This window comes from Myxocyprinus asiaticus, chromosome 14, assembly GCF_019703515.2.
Source record: "Myxocyprinus asiaticus isolate MX2 ecotype Aquarium Trade chromosome 14, UBuf_Myxa_2, whole genome shotgun sequence".
Lineage (NCBI taxonomy): Eukaryota > Metazoa > Chordata > Actinopteri > Cypriniformes > Catostomidae > Myxocyprinus > Myxocyprinus asiaticus.
In genome coordinates, this window is record NC_059357.1 from 14,860,632 (window position 1) to 14,877,238 (window position 16,607).

Consider the following 16,607-nt stretch of genomic DNA (forward strand, 5'->3'; position numbering starts at 1 on the left):
GTATTATTTACGAAGGCTTGGGTGACTCTTTCAAACTAGTAATGACAACTTTGGCTGTTTCTATAGTTGTGGCATGATGGCATGAACATGCATTTCCAAAAGACAATCAACTTGGTATTTTTCCAGAGCTTAACAGGTGTCACCATACAGTATTACTGAGTGTTAGTGTATGAAAATCAACATATTGCAAGGCATTAGTTTACTTTTAACATTTGTTGATATAAAACTATTTGGTAGAAAAAAACTGTTTATACAATATTTTACAAATAAATAAAATAGAAAATGGTCAAACAGAGTGAACACATTTTGGCAATTACCAGAAAAGAATATATAAACTTAATTTAACCTCTGGTCTCAAGATCTGGGAAATTCCCAGATTTTGAGACCAGAGGTTAAATCTCTTCCTCCCTCTTATATTCTCTCTGTCTTCTGTCCTTGGTGATGTCAGGCGAAGAGGGAATCCATTAAAATAATCAATGAAAGGAATCAGATTAAAGAGAGTACTTTTCGAAAAAAAAAAAAAAAAATGTAAAGGGGGGTGGGTTTCAAAGACAGCCTAACAAAAGAAAGAGGATGGGAAATAGACATACATATACTGCACAAGACAAGAATAATGACCATCATACATCATAAATTGACAAACTCACTTTACTTCTTTGTAAACACAGGTCTAGGCTGCTTTTTACCATTTAAGAGGCAGATGTAATAGATGACTCACTGATCATGTCATGTCCAACAAATGTAGCTTTTAAAATGAATTGATTCAAATTATTTTACTCAAAGTTTGATTTGGCAATATATCAGAGAACATCAAAAAATAATTTTTGATTTCCAAATGATAAAGCAGATCAGTGATTAAATAATATGTATGGTCTGTTTGTGTCAGGGGGTGAGAGGAGACAAAGGGACCCAAACACAGAGGGAAACAGTCAATGAGTTTATTAACAACAACGTTTGTAAACAAGGACAGGCGCACCCAGCACTGGCTGCAGTGATGAGCAGAGTCAAAAGCTATAGCTGGTCAGTGGGCTAAGGAATGAGTGTGTTAGTATGACGAGTGCGTGCACTGTGGAAGTCAAGAGCAATCCGAAGAGAGTCCGTTGAAGCTGGTGTGGTGCGAAGCAAAGCCCAGGCGAGTTTCTTCCCCGACACAGAGGCAGAGACCGAGGCATCCTCCTCCAAGGGAATGTTGACACTTCTGCCAGTTCCCGCCTCCTCCTTGCCCATCCTGAACCCTGTTATAGATAGTTCACCCAAAAATGAAAATTCTCTCACCATTTACTCACCCTCATGCTATCTAAGATGTGTTTGACTTTCTTTCTTCTTCAGAACACAAACAAAGATTTTTAGAAGAAATTTAATCTCTGTAGGGCCATACAATGCAAGTGAATGGCGACCAGACCTTTGAAGCTCTAAAAAGGAGATAAAGTCAACATAAAAAGTAATCCAGTGGTTAAATCCATATCTTCAGAAGCGATCCAATTGGTTTTGGGTGAGAACAGACCAAAATATAACTCATTTTTCACTGTACATCTTGCCATTGCAATCTCTTGGCACGATCATGATCTCAAGCTCGGTTACACTAGTGCTTAATGCATGGGCAGAGCGCTAGATCAAAGTCTTTCTAGCAAGTCAGTCCACAGTCAGCCATCTTTAGAACGCTCTCGGGAGACTATTTCCAGTTATGCCAGTGCAGCTCCAATCTACTTGAGTGGAGAAAGACCAAAATCTCAAAAACAGTTGGTCAAGATTATGATCAAAATAAAATATTTCAAATCAGTAATAAAATCTGACATACTTGTATCATAAATTGTGATTCTTTACCTCACATTATGCAAAAAAAACGGAATTTTCCTGGCTTATATAGCTAATGAGCATGTGCGTTCTCGAGTTGATTAACAGGCAATGTCTCTAACTAAAAGGTGATTGGCTCTTTTAACTGTAAGGCTGGACTTCCTTTCTATATCCGTTGACCGTTGGGTGCTCAGAGCTCCTTGGTTGAGCGTTCCAATTTCTCTCATTCGTTTAAGAAGAAGTGGCCCATCTCTGCTAAATAATCTCTGGTTAGATGTAGCTATAGGAAGTGTAATCAAGCATGAAAGCATTATCTCAAAGGAGACTGCTAATGTCAAGATATAAAGTGAAAAAGGAGTTTTATTTTAGACTGTTCTTACCCAAAATCGGTGGATTAACCCCCATTAAAAAAAAATAAAAAAAATAAAAATAAAATAACCCTTTAATAAATATTAATAAATCCTGTCAAAAATATTTTTCATGGGTTGTTCATGATACCTAATGCCTTAACTAATGTTAAAGAATGGAACTTTATTGTAAAGTGTTACTGTTTTTTCCATAAGTATCAGGAGAACATATGGTTGTTTTTCTGCAGAGAGCTGTATCACAGGCACAAACACAGGAAGAAACAACTGGAACCCAAGGAGCTGATGTTTGTCCTGTTTTTACCAATCAGATGAATGTGAACTTTCTACCTGGACAAATCTGGAGGGAGAAACAGGGGGACTTGAAGGGGTTCTTATATGCATGATTTTTTCCTTGTATGAATAAATAAGACCATTGAATGTGTGGGAGACACATACTTTATGTTGGTTATTAACGTGTGACCAGAGCTGTTTCTTGGTGGTATAAGTGGCCACCCAAAAGGCTAGAAATGGCACTGTGTGTGACTTTTAAAATGACTTAATAAATTTCATCAACTGTTCCTTATCATGGTGTAAACACATTTAGATCACACATTTTCTGTTCCTAAATACATATTTATAAATACATAAATAAATGCCTGATTTTTGGATGCCATCATTAGATGTATGAACAGAGGTGTGAGGAACAAACATGGAATACTGAGGATGTTTTAAATGATTCTTGAAAGAAGACACCTGTTCTGATATCCGAGAAATTATGCTGATGACATTTTGTAATGTTTTTTATTTCCTTGTTCTTTCTTCCGTAATCATTGTGGTCTTCTGCAAAGGTTAATATAACACTATGACAGCAAATACTTGTTTTTCCTACATAAAGGTTGAGTAAGTGATATAATCACTGAACTTCAACCCTATTTGGTCTCAGATTTCTTGTGCATGAGTTTGAACACAGTATATCTGTCAGTCACCATTCGCTTTCATTGCATCTTTTTTCTATTCAATGAAAGAAAATGGTGACAGAGGCTGTCATTATGCTTATTGTTTGTGTTTCATGGAAGAAACAAAGTCATTGGAACATAATGAGGGTGAATTGTCCCTTTATCATGTCTAAAGCTCAAAACACAGCATGTTACTTGCCTATGTGAACATTGCATAAGGCGAACAGACACAACATTGTAACACACTCCATGGAAAGGAGGAGGCGAGAGCCGGCTTGATAATACAAATAATATTTTAATCAAGAAATGAACCAAAAAGACAAAACACACAGGTGTCGGGCAGCTGCCTGTAAATCTCTCTGTCGCACTGCCGTCTCCGGTCGCCTTTATCCCTCTCGGGCTTAATCAGCCTAATTAGGGGCCGGGTGTGTGGAATCACGACCCGGCCCCACCCTCTGCCCTTCTCAGGCCGGGGAGCCCCTGGCATGACGTACATCCCCCTCCCCCTCTTTCCTTGGGGGAGGGTGTGCCTTCCGCCCCATCTGCCGACAGGTCATCCCCATCTACCTGGATCAGGGAGGGGACAAGCGGAGGGAAACAATAACAACAACAACAACAACAAAAACGCGGTACCTACACACTGTAACAGTGCTGGTACCAACTAAAAACACAATAATAATATTTAAAAGAGAGATAAAGGCCAACGTGGCGCGGCAGCGGGAGAAAGAGAGAGGAGAGAGAGAGAAAAAAATAATTACTCACTGGTTCTCCGATACGCCATAGCCTGGTCCTCAGCCACTCCTCCACCCTCTAGCGGACAACAGCCGTGCCTCTCCAGGCGGATCAGAGGCAGTCCTCCGGCCCCTGGCGGACGGAACACCCCGACGTGTTCCGGTGGACGGAAGGGGTCTCCCCCGCCCCTGGCAGCGGTCCTCCCGCTCCAGGCGGTGGGCCAGGAGCTCCTTCTACCCTCGCGGTCAGCGGCTGTTCCTCTGCTCTCAGGCGGCCAGACTCCTTCGTCCCCCAGCGGATGGACATGGCTGGGGTGGATGGTAGTGGCAAGGACTCTAATACGGCACATCCCTCCTCCTTCCCGGGTTTTGGCACCAGTGTAACACATTCCATGAAAAGGAGGAGGCAAGAACCGGCTTGATAATATAAATAATATTTTAATCAAGAACTGAACCAAAAAGACAAACACACAGGTGTCGGGCAGCTGCCCGTAACTCTCTCTCTCTCTGTCGCACTGACGTCTCCGGTTGCCTTTATCCCTCTCAGGCTTCATCAGCCTAATTAGGGGCCGGGTGTGTGAAATCATGACCCGGCCCCGCCCTCTGCCCTGCCACAAACATCCTTTCACTTTAAGGTAGATGCATTTGCGTTGGACTTTCATACCAGTATTAATGTGTGAAATGTAATTTCCAGAATCATTTCTTGACACAGCACCAGGTGTTTTCTCAACATGAGTGTGTTTGGCATTAGAGAGAGAGCACTGAAAGACCAGATATGAAAGCATATTAGACCATGACTACTAAACAGTGGAAAAATCCCCTTACGTTTTCTTGGACGTACCTAAACACAAACAGATGGAGCTCTGGCCCTATTTCACCCAGTTTTGATATTTCAAGGAAATGAGGGGAAAGGGCCTAATTATTTAAAATATTTGTGTCAGGCAATGATGTTTGCACATAATGTAGCATCATACTTATTATGAATAAACCAGAGACAAGATTAATCCAAAATGTGTGAGTGAGAAAAAACTATTATCATGAATTAAATTCAGACACTATCTACAAAACACAAGTTCAACCAAGAAGTTCAGGAGCCTATGGTTTGCAGAGCACATGATCACATTGATAATTATCTGCAAATCAATATTATATATCAATATTGTCTTAAAATATAATGTTTCTAATGATGACCTTAGTTGATGAAAATAACTGTCATTATTATACATATTGTTATTCAACGAGCCATAATTATTTATTTGTTTTCATAGCATACAATTAACTTGGAAAGACTTTGAGGTCGTTTATTTTTGAGACACCTCTGCATGCCGCTCTGTGTACTATTTCAGTGTCAAACTTCAATAATAAACTCGTACATCGTGTTCGAGAAAGCATTATTAATGATTAGGGACAAACATCACGACAGTACATCGTCCACATCCACTGAATTAAAGTTGGGATGACGTAAACACTGCCAGTAATTCAGATGACTTCCAGCCGCGCTGTTCTAGCAACTCGCTCTCCCCCTCCGCCGTGTTAGGTTTGTACTGAGCATTCCGAGGGAGGAAAGAGCAGCCGGAACAGCCTAGCGAACAAGGGCCATAAACACAGGCGCTCTCGAGCTCTCTAGGTCTTTGACCCGCCTCCTTAGCCTTCTTCGCGATCAGTGATTGGACAAATTCCTCATCTCGCTCACGAGAACGTCAAAGACCTGTCAATCACAGACAAGCTGGAAATGTGCAGCCCATTTTAACGCAGACTACTGTAGCTTGCGTGCTCGTACTGGAATAAAGTTGGAAAAGAGCGTTTTAGAATAGCGTGAAATCGCTTAAACGGTCGTTAGTGTCATCTCCCTCAAGTCAACAACGTTTTGACTACGCTTTTTTTTCGGCGCGAGAGAGATCAACACATTTTCTCAGAAACCTCGAGCGACACACAGAGGGGTAAGTTGTCCAGCCACGTCTCTCTCTTTTAAAGGCAGTGAAGACTTTGACGCAGTTCTGTGAATGTTTTCCTGTGAAAATAAGTCCGTTTCTGTGCCAGAATCGAGTTTGCTGCTTTAACTCGAGTTGTGTGCTGATGTACAGTCGCTAGATAGATTTCTGAGAACGCGATGCTGCGGTGACGGAAATGAATGTACACATTGTTTCATGTGAGCTGTTACATGAAACTGTAAGAATGTATCTCGCCAAGACCGTAGTAGTTACACAATAGTTACACACATAACTGTTTAATCAGTTTTAGTCTATTAACCAATCAAGAAACGTGGCTAAATAAGAGTTCACATAGAGTCTAACCTTCTTGAATGAAATGTATATTTTAATATGTAAAAATGTTTTCTTTTTCTCACCTTTTTTCTTACATTGCTTTTTTTTTTTTTGCTTTTTTGAAAACCTCTGAATATACAAGAGTGGGCTAGATGTGTACGTGCCATTTTGTCGTGTTTTGTCACATTTATTGGAGCCATCCATCCTTCCTCTCATCTCTCTCTATTTCTCTTTCTGTCTCTCTTACTTTTGATTGTCCTGCTCACAATTGTTGCATTCAGTAGAACACGCCCACTTCTCCAAAACACAATAAGTAGCCTCTTATCCTGATCTCGCAGCTCTCGTGCATGTGGATTTCTTCCAGTGTAACTTGTATCAATTATAGCTGGTTGAAGATTCTGTTTTTTTTTTTTTTCACACGCGCCGTCTCCAGGGGTATTCCCCACCTCTCCCCCATGACGTCATTTCTTCCAGTATATGGCCGAGGAAATCCTGGTGTGAGATGGAGAGCGGCGGCATCTCGTTCTCTCTGATTCTCGTCGGTCACCCGCATTTTCGGTTCTGCCTTTGATGTCGTTTCAGGGAGTTTTTAAGACGTAATTAATTCAATCGTATTGTATGAACCCGAATTGACTTTGTATGACTGTTGAATTTACATATGTCTAGCTATACAGATGTTGGTTGTGTCTCGTTTGGAAGGATGCATACGTCATCGAGGCTGTCTCGTTTCAGAAAACTCGAGTAGGACTCTTCGAATGTGACCTTCTTTCACGGGAATTTGGAGGATACATGAGGTGTATCCTTCGTGGGCAATCACAACCCACAATTCTTTGCTTCAACGGAAATGTCTAAAAAATAAATGACGCCAATTTGCCCGTAAATATGATGTTCAAACGCAAGTAATGTTAATTCCCAAGTTGAAGTACCTCAGTAGATGGGTGCAGAGTATATAATATGTGTAATTATATTAATATATAATTAAAATAAAGTATTAGACTAAAAGTACACCTGTAAAATCTATTTTCTTTTCTCTTTACATCATTATAACTCTCCTAAATTTACCTCATGCATTCCCTTCCAAAGGGACTTTGTTCCCTTCTCACTCAAAGCGCTCGCGCTTGTTATAGTGGCGTGCTGTCATAGCAACCATGTTATGTTCCGTTTCCGTTTGTCCTACGAAGACCGTCTCGTTTAAACGAGGCTTGTTTAAAGGAGGACACTCGGTATACTGCATCCTTCAAAGGACGTGTCCTACCAAGCACACAGCCTTCGAAACGAGACACAGCCGTTATTACATGTATAGCCTATAACAACGTCACACAATGCCCCTAATTAGAAACGTTAGATTTGTTTTTAGAAAGTAATATTATACTGTTGAGTCCCATAGACACTCTACACCAACCCCTACCTCTAAACCATACCCTAACCCTAACTCTGGTGAAGAACTACGGCACAATGGGCTGTAGGATGTCCCTCAAAGTACATATCCTTGATGCTCATCTTGATAAATTCAAGGAAAACATGGGAGCGTACTCGGAGGAGCAAGGCGAGCGCTTCCATCAGGATATACTGGACTTTGAACGCACTTACTCACTTCTAAATCTTTTGTAGTCATTTTGTATTACTTTAGTATAAATACATGTTAATTTGGATTCATAGGTTGTTTTTTTCTGACTTTATGTGAACGAAAAGACACAAATTCGCCTGTTTTCTCATTGGAAATAGGTACATTTCAAAATATCACTGTCCTGGTCACAAAAGTAAAGTTTGTGGGGAATAATAGCTATTTTCTATACTTTTGAGGCATAAAGCAATTAGGAAATAACACTTACTACCCAGGAACCAAAAAATAAAATACAAATTGTTACACAGTGTAATCGTTAGATTAATTGATTATCAAAATAATCGTTAGTATTGTTCGCTGAGTTCAGCATGTGCTGCGTGGTTAAAGGCCGCTTTCACTGCCTCGTCTTCTCTCTCACTCTGGCTGCAGCAGCACGGAGCACCACACACATGACTTTTCGCACAGTTAAAACTGTAATCTGAAGACACAGACTGCGTCCAAAAACGGGAAAATGCTGCCTTTGGGGTAGGATAAAATAAGGTGCTTTTGAAACTGTTCAGAGACCAGTTTCCTTAAGAGTTCCATTCATCTAAAAATGCTGTCGTTTAAACCATTAACTTGATTAGGCAGCTGCCTACGTTTTCAGATGCAGCCAAAGCTCGTGTAAAACAGCCCTAACAAAAGTGTAGCTCCAATCCCGGCGTCCTCTGTCAGTGTTGTTGATTTCGTTGTTGTAGTTGTTATTGAATCGCACATTCCAACCACATCAGAAGAAAAATGGTCGATATTAGATGACGTCACTACAGTGGTAACAATGCAAATGCAGTAGGGGAAAAGTCTCCTCTGGTGTTCTGTTCCTCGGAAAAGTACCAGGACTGTTGGTGGGAAAGGGCCTGCTGTCATGAGGCAGTAGCAGGCTAGCAGTTAGTTGTTTACTAATGGCGGCTGTGGAAACCTCTCCTTTCTCAGTGGTATAAAGGTTCCGAGGAACTATAGTTCCTTAGGTGCAAATGCGAAGAGAAGTACTAGTCCTGAGGAAAAGTACCTAAAATGGGCTTTAGTACCTGCAGTGGGAAAGGACCTAGTTGAAGTACTTGGAGTACTAGAGGTGTGAATCTTCACTGGCCTCACGATTCGATTACGATTCAAAGGGTAACGATTCGATTATAAAACGATTCTCGATGCATCACGATGCATCTTGTCCTTCAATTTCTTTCTTTTTTCAGTTTTTCAAAATGTATTTTTTCCCTTTCAGCTTTTTATTTAACAGCTGTTTTAAAAAATCAGAACGAGTCACATTACATAAACTGGCCTTTTACATTCAGTATGAGCTGTGAACAAAACATGGAACATCCACAAGATTAAATAAATGGTTCTATATTTTAAAAGAGTATCTCAGTTTTTCAGTTTCTTTCTTTAGAACCTTATAAGAAATCTCTTAAAATCACAAGAAAAAAAAATGATTGGTTCTCCATCAAAACACACTGAATACTGTTACTTCAACTGATTTATATATATATATATATATATATATTTTTTTTTAAGCATTGTAAATGATTTAATAGTATTTAATTATTATTTAAAATTAATCTATGCCATGCTATTCATTTACATTTTTAACCACAACTGGAATTTGTTGGTCCAGGATGAGAGATATATCTGCTTCTATGAGAGTGCAGCTGTCAGCTTCTCTCCTCACCTGCACAGGTGATAGTAAAGCAGTTTAAATAATGCAGTTGTTGCTTCAGAAATTTATCAAGCGTCTCGTATGCACTGTTCCATCTGTTTGCAATTTCTGCAACACTAGCGTTACTGAATGGAAGTGCAAACAGATTTCTGAATACACCCTCTCTGTGCCATTGGTCAAACAAACAGCCATTGGTTGAGCCAATGTTGCTGTGTTGAGCTGACCGGGCTGCTCCAACAAACAGATCCATGTTTGAAAGTGGCACAGAGCAACAGTGTTTACACTTTTTTGGGAAATCAACCTGCAAATGGCTTACATAGTGTTTTCTCTGCATATTAAACTGGAATAGGAGAATGTATTTTAAGTTAACAAAACAAAACAAATGACACGCATCAGCTTTCACTCTCCAGTCCAGCTCATCCATTTCCTCTTTTGTTTTTCATTTGAATAAATTCAATTCCAGGAATCATGCTATTTTTACTCAAGGCCCATAAAAGAACTAGTTTTTCAGAAGACATTAGATTTTATGGCAAGATACATTTAATTCAAATTTTTGTAGTAACCTCTAAATGATCACCTATGTATGTGTGAGAGATGGGTTAAAAGTCTGTGTCAATAAAACATGAGTCAAGTAGACACACCAACCTTCGGTGGTGTCAGGCAATGAGTTCCTCTATCTTCTCACTTATAATGCACTTCAGAGAAAGGCGTTGTGTTCTTTTTCCAGGGACTCAGACCACAACATCAGACAACATATAGTTTTACTGGGTTCTTCATGATCAGTGTTGGGTGCAATGCATTACTAAGTAATTAATTACAGTAATTAAATTACTTTTTCCTTAAAAAAGTAAAGTAAGGGATTACTATTCATTTTTCAGTAATTTAGTTACAGTTACTTCTGATGTAATTGCGTTAAATACTGTATAGGCTATGGAACAATTCTATATAAAACGATAGTGAATTTAAAATTGTATTAACAATTTTATTGATTCCCTTCAACAAATTAAGTGAACATAACAGAAAATATGGAATCAAATTATATAAAATTAAACACTTAAAAGGCCAAATATCTACCCCACTTCCTTTAAAACATATTCAAATTTCTCAGCCGTCTACATGTCACCTCCTCGAATGCCGCCACCCCGCCCACCTCTGTGCACCACTCCTGAAATGAGGGCGCTCCAGCCGACTTCCATCCACTAAGAATGATCCGTCTGCTGATCATAACTCCGGCTAGGACCCAACGTTTTATGTATCTATCCCCTATATTAATGACCACCCCATTGCCTAAAATACAGAGTCTGGGGCAAAATGAAATGTGAGTGTCCAATACATCACACATAAAACTCTGAGCCCTTAACAAAAATTCTTGGATCTTAACACACCACCAAAAAACATGGGTTGTGTCCCCATCTTCTGATTTGAATCGCCAGCAGGTGTGGGTGTCTATACAATCTAGAGGGGGTCCAATAGAATCAATGTAAATTCTTAAATTGCATAAGGCGCACCCTTTCATCTCAAGATGTAGACTTAATGTTTTTAGAATCCTAGCCCACACTCCCTCCTCCAATACCAAGTTTAAATCTTTCTCCCATAATCTCTTGTGAGAAGTTGAAGCTCTGTCCCCCAGACTCTGAATTAACAGGGAGTAATACACTGATGCCTCATGACCATTTCCAAAAGCAGTAATCACCACTCCCAGAGTATCTGCCACTTTAGAGGGGTGTATGCTACTCCCAAAAATAGTACAGAGCAGGTGGCGCAGCTGTAAATACCTAAAGAATTGAGACCTGGGAATCCCAAAATGTTGAACCATATTTTCAAAGGATCTCAACACTCCACTCTCATAACATTTATGTTTTTTAATTTAATGCTGCCCCCTTAAATTCTTTGGCCAGTTCAAGAATAATTTGTGTGATTTTATATGATTTATTTGAAAGAATTAAAATAACAGTTTCATGTCTATCCTTGTATTGTTCATCTGGTTGAGGTTGATAAAGTAATTAGAAATAAGTAATGCAATTACTTTTCAGACAGTAATTAATACAGTAATCTAATTACACTGTAGAAGATGTAATTAGTAGTTAGTAATTAATTACTTTTTTAGAGTAACTTACCCAACACTGTTCATGACTCACAACGTTATCACCGATTGAACTGATCTTATGAAAGGCATTACATTGTCATATGTATGCTGTATTGCTGTGGAAATATAAAAGGATGTGCATCCAGTATAACATTCTACATGCATTAAAGGAATAGTTCACCCAAAAATTAAAATTGTTAAGTCATGTCGTTCCAAGCCTCAATGACTTTCTATCTTTGTTGAACAGTAAAAAAAGAGACATTTTAAAGAATGTACTGGTCACTCTTTTTCATGCAGTTGCAATGAATACGGGCCGGAGCTTTCAAACTTCAAAAGCACCTTAAAATTATCATAAAAATGATCCATACAACTTGTGCGCTATTGCAAGTCATACAATAGCTTTTAGGTGAATTATTTTTGGGTGCCATTCCTTTAAGAGATTTCCTGGCTTTTATTCCAATAAGAGGATCCAAACATGGCACAGTTAACAACATCATTGTTTTATGGCAGTTTTTGTTGCACTTTTGCAAGAGTCTGCCAACCACAACAGTTGAACCTTTGAAGTCTATTTCATGAAGGAGGAAATGGTCCTTGACAAAAACATGGAAGTTAGCCGTGCTTGGCTGTTATAAATGTTCCACAGTAACTCCACATATGTTTTTGTTTGTGTATGCTTTTGTGTTTGTATTGTTGTTGTTTTCTATCTTTTAATTTTTTGAATGTGAGTAGCCATGTCTTCAGCAGTAGTTCAGCCTGTCAGTTTTCCACCTGGTATTAATGTGTTTTGGTTGATTCGATCACAGTTGGTTAGTGCTAAATACAGGTCTAAATGGGGACTAAAACGTTTTGTGTTCGGATCACAGACCCCTTTTCCACCTGGTATTAATGTGTTTCGGGTGAGCCGATCACATGTGATCAGCGCTAAATTCAGGTCTAAACGGGGTCTAAAACGTTTTGTGATCGGACCACAAAAAAAACATAAGTATGTGGACAAAAACGCATGTGACCAGATCACATTTGAGGTGTAAATGCTAATCCGTCCTGAATGCGTCCCGGCAGCAGTGAAGCACCACCCTTCACCTGTCAATCAACTGCTGCGCTAAAACAAGAGTTTAAACTTGGCAGGTTACGGCGTTTTTCGCGCTTCCTTTGTCTTTTCTGACTTTTTCGCCGTTTATTAACATGCAGTAACACACTGACATAGAGATTAATGTATGTCTTCATGAAATCAAAAGACCCTCCTCTCGAAATCCGATCACAAGTGGTCAAAGGAGACGCATGTAAGCGACCAGGTTTAAACAGCGATGTGTCTCACCTGACCACATGTGATCAGATCACCTGAGACGCATCTTAATACCAGGTGTAAACAGGACCATAGACATGATGGATGCTCTCCAAGTCTGATACCTTTGCTCAAAGCCTAAAGTGATTAAAACTGAGGCTTTGTTCACACAGGCAGAAAAAAATTTGATTTTTTTGGCCAATCTGACTCTAATCTGTTTAGGTTTTTGTAGTCTGAACAGGACAAAAACACAAAAAATCTGATTTTTACAAGCCTGATCCAAACCACATTCGTAGGTTGTTTGGAATCCGATTAAAATCTGATTTTTCTTAATGCGTCTCAGTCTGAACGGTCAGATCGGATTTCATGTGTTTTTTCTGTCATTCGTTGTGCGTGACGGTGGAGCTGAACGATTCTGTATAAATTGAGAATCACAACTTTTTCGCTTAGAATAAAGATCACGATTCTCTCACGATTCTGAAGAAAAAAATGCTTATGTGTTTTACAAAACCTGGACATAAGGGTACTAAACATAGTAACGTAATGTACTAGAGGTTCTGACAAAATGTGCTCTATGCAAAAATGCAATAAAGTTGTAAATCAAATATATAAATTTAAAATGTCCTCAGTCCACAAGAGGGTGCAACAAATACATTACAAACTAAACAGCACCTTGTTATTATTGCAAAATAAATAAATAAATAATAATTCTGTCAAAAAAAGTGCATCAAAAAATAAATGAAACGATTTAGCAGGTTTCTCTCATGCTAAGTAAAAAGCCAAACGAGCTGAAAAAAGCTTCATTAACAGTTTTATGTCAGCTTAGTTTTGCACTGGTTGGCAAATATGCAATAAAACACTTATTTTACGAATAAAAATATATATATTAATAATTTAAATTAAAACTATGTGACCTCAGTGTCTCTTGTAAAACTTGCTTCAAGCTTGTAAAGGAATTATTCAAGAGACAGTAATTAAATAGAGAACAGAGTAAACACTGCTTTCAATTTTTCAGCAACAGTAATTAAACATTAAAAAAAAATATAGTATAAAAACTTTAAAAAAGTAATTTAATGCAAAATGAAAGTACTTAAATATTTGACACTCTTTATTGTGTGATTATTAGATATACATTAATATTGACTTGATGCAGTAAGCCTAAATGACTATAACAGACAGCATGCAGCTTATATACATTTAGACATCACACAGATCTAACATTTTGAAGAATTTGTCCCGTCTGCTTACATTATCGTCTGTGTTTGCTTTAATATCTCATCAAGACAGATTTAATCCCGTCTGTTTATGCTCTCGTAATTAATTAACAGCTGGGTTTACATTAATATCGCCTAAAGAGGGGTATTTTGATTAAAAGCAGCGCAGAATCTCATGCAGGAGCCCTTCATTCATCACAAGACACAAGTGCAGACACACGCATGTGAGCGTTGGAAAGCAGCCGGCTGTAATCAAACAGCTCACGGGTAGCGAATTTAGTCAGATCTGGGTAATGCCGGTATTTTTTTAAGCATCGGTCGTTGGCTATTAAAATATTTAATTGAGCAGAGATTCTGTCACACTCCGTGGCTGCACCCTGCAGTTTGTAAAGCACTGTGCTGGACAAACGTCTTTGGCCGTTGTCTTTTAGTTTATTCAGCATATCATGCAGTAGCTCTGTTTCGTAGATGCCATTTAAAGTTTAAAAGATCAACATTTTAAAAATGCGACTTGAAGTGAATTTCTCATTTAACTTTGACCGCCTTACGGGAACGTTAATATACATTGCAGAATCGTTGTCATTTAGAAATGAGATTGCGTGGGTGTCTGAATCGAGATCGCAATCTTTTAACGATTAATCGTGCAGCTTTACGCAACGGGTTGTTTCTTCAGGTGTTGTGATTAGGGATGTGCAAGACTAGTCGAATAAACGGTTCTGATGCTGCTAGTGACACTGGAATTACTAGTCGGTAAATATTTCCCCCTATTAAACTGATCATCATTTTTACACATTATATTTTTACAGAGGCTGCACTTAAATTACTGTCATATTAATGTTACATATTTTAAATAGAATTAATAATACAAATATTATTTTAAAAAGAGGATATCTGGAGCAGATACAAAGTTTCATTTCACCTCAGGCTGCGCGTGCTTCTTCCCTCTCTCACTCACAGGAAAATGTCCTCTCGCTAGACAAGCAAACTCAGCGACGTAGTTATGAAATCACTTCGGTAGCAGTGCGGGAATCGGATTTCCAAACGTTTGAAAGTCCCTATGGATGTTTTCACATTTGAGTCTTCTTTAAATCCGTGCGTGCTTGTAGTTATTTTTCCACTGTGCAGGCTTTTTCAAGCGCAGGATAGCCGTCTCAGGTGAGTCATGTCCCGTCTTTTACCGGACCATGTCGACGTGTTAATTTTGCTCATCACAAAATGTATGCTTTTGAGTAAGCAGCCTAGAAAATGACTGAGGTGCCGACTGCTTAACGGGTTAAACTATCTTTTATTCTGTGTGCACATCATGTTTAGAATACATTAGGTTTATTTGTAGGCTACATCACAGGCCTATTTTTTCTATCCAATGGCTACTTTTTTTTTCTTTTTTTCCTTTTTTTTTTTACATCGTAACTATTATTGGTTAATGTTCTTTACTGAACAGCTGTCATATTAGATCAATGGCTAATGCACAACTGCACGTCGTAAAATACGTGCAACTTTTAAGCTTTACTCACCCAAAGAGATGCGCTAAGGTGTGGTAATACACACTAGCGCGAGACACCACAGCATGATAAGGGACGCTTTAGCATTTTGAGCAGTTTAATACAGGACGGGGATCCTCTTCAAAAGTCTTGCTGTCTGACCCTTTTATGCTTCAATATGGGTTACAAAGCCTTCATTACGGAACGTTTCGCTACCTTCTAAAATAATAGGCGCGTCCCGTTTGGGATAAAATACGGGATGTCTGGCAAAAACGATACAGTTGTAAACTGTAGCAGCTATAAACATTGCATATGCCACCTCTTTTGTTTCTAAGCCATTTTCTTTGAAGAATGTGTTAATATTTTAATGCCCTCATGAAAAAATATCCATTGATAAACACGCACGCATGGTGAACATATACGATTATCGTATTTGAGAAAAAATCTGATTTTTCCTACACTAATGAATATGTTTATAACTTGAGAAATTTGTGCCAATGAAGCATCATCTTGGATCTTATTGTCAGGAACTGGAAGCGCAGAAGTAATCAGCTAGTAATTCTGGCACATGGCTGTCTGGCTATCCTTACTCATTTTTAAAGTTTTGGCTGGTTTGTGCTGGGGTAAAAAAAAAAATCCCTGTTATCTAATTCCTCTGTGGAGAACTGTGTGCTGCCACATGAAGACTGACATCACTGTTGTGCTTTTTTACACTGAATTAAAGTGTTCTGCATGTTTAAATAGTTTAAATAGTTTTGGGTGAACTATCACCTCAAGAGTCAAATATCAAACTGTGGGAAGTGTGATTTTAAAGATGAAATAGCACTGGTTAAAACATGTTAAATTTAAAAAGATTATGATTTTGGTGATCAAGATTCAAGGTAGGTTGGTCCAAATTATTTCTTTGGGTGTTTTCAGATGTTTGTGCATCGTTGAATGAGAGGCTTTGAGGTCAAGGTCAACCATTATGGTTTTGACTTGGATCAAAGTGAGAATATGACATGGATTTGCATTTTGAAACAGTACGATCTGTTTGACATACTTTCTATTCATTGTGATTATCATGAAGGCTGCAGACTTCAGCACCATTGAAACTTTACACAGGTTTAGTGTGTTACACATCGATGTGAAACCCCTGTTAGTTTCACTGAAATGAAGGCAGCAGCTGTCAGCTGTTTCTGATATTACTTATTAATGTCCT

At 38.7% G+C, this 16,607-nt stretch overlaps 1 protein-coding gene across 1 annotated transcript in view; it reads left to right on the top strand.

Annotated features, from left to right (window-relative positions):
- Window positions 1-5,532: 5,532 nt before the first annotated feature.
- LOC127452371 (signal transducer and activator of transcription 3) overlaps window positions 5,533-16,607 on the top strand; it is a 64,820-nt gene continuing 53,745 nt past the window's right edge. The window contains exon 1 of the mRNA XM_051717802.1: window positions 5,533-5,768. The gene's annotated coding sequence lies outside the window, so the exon portion shown is untranslated. The remainder of the gene's footprint in view (window positions 5,769-16,607) is intronic.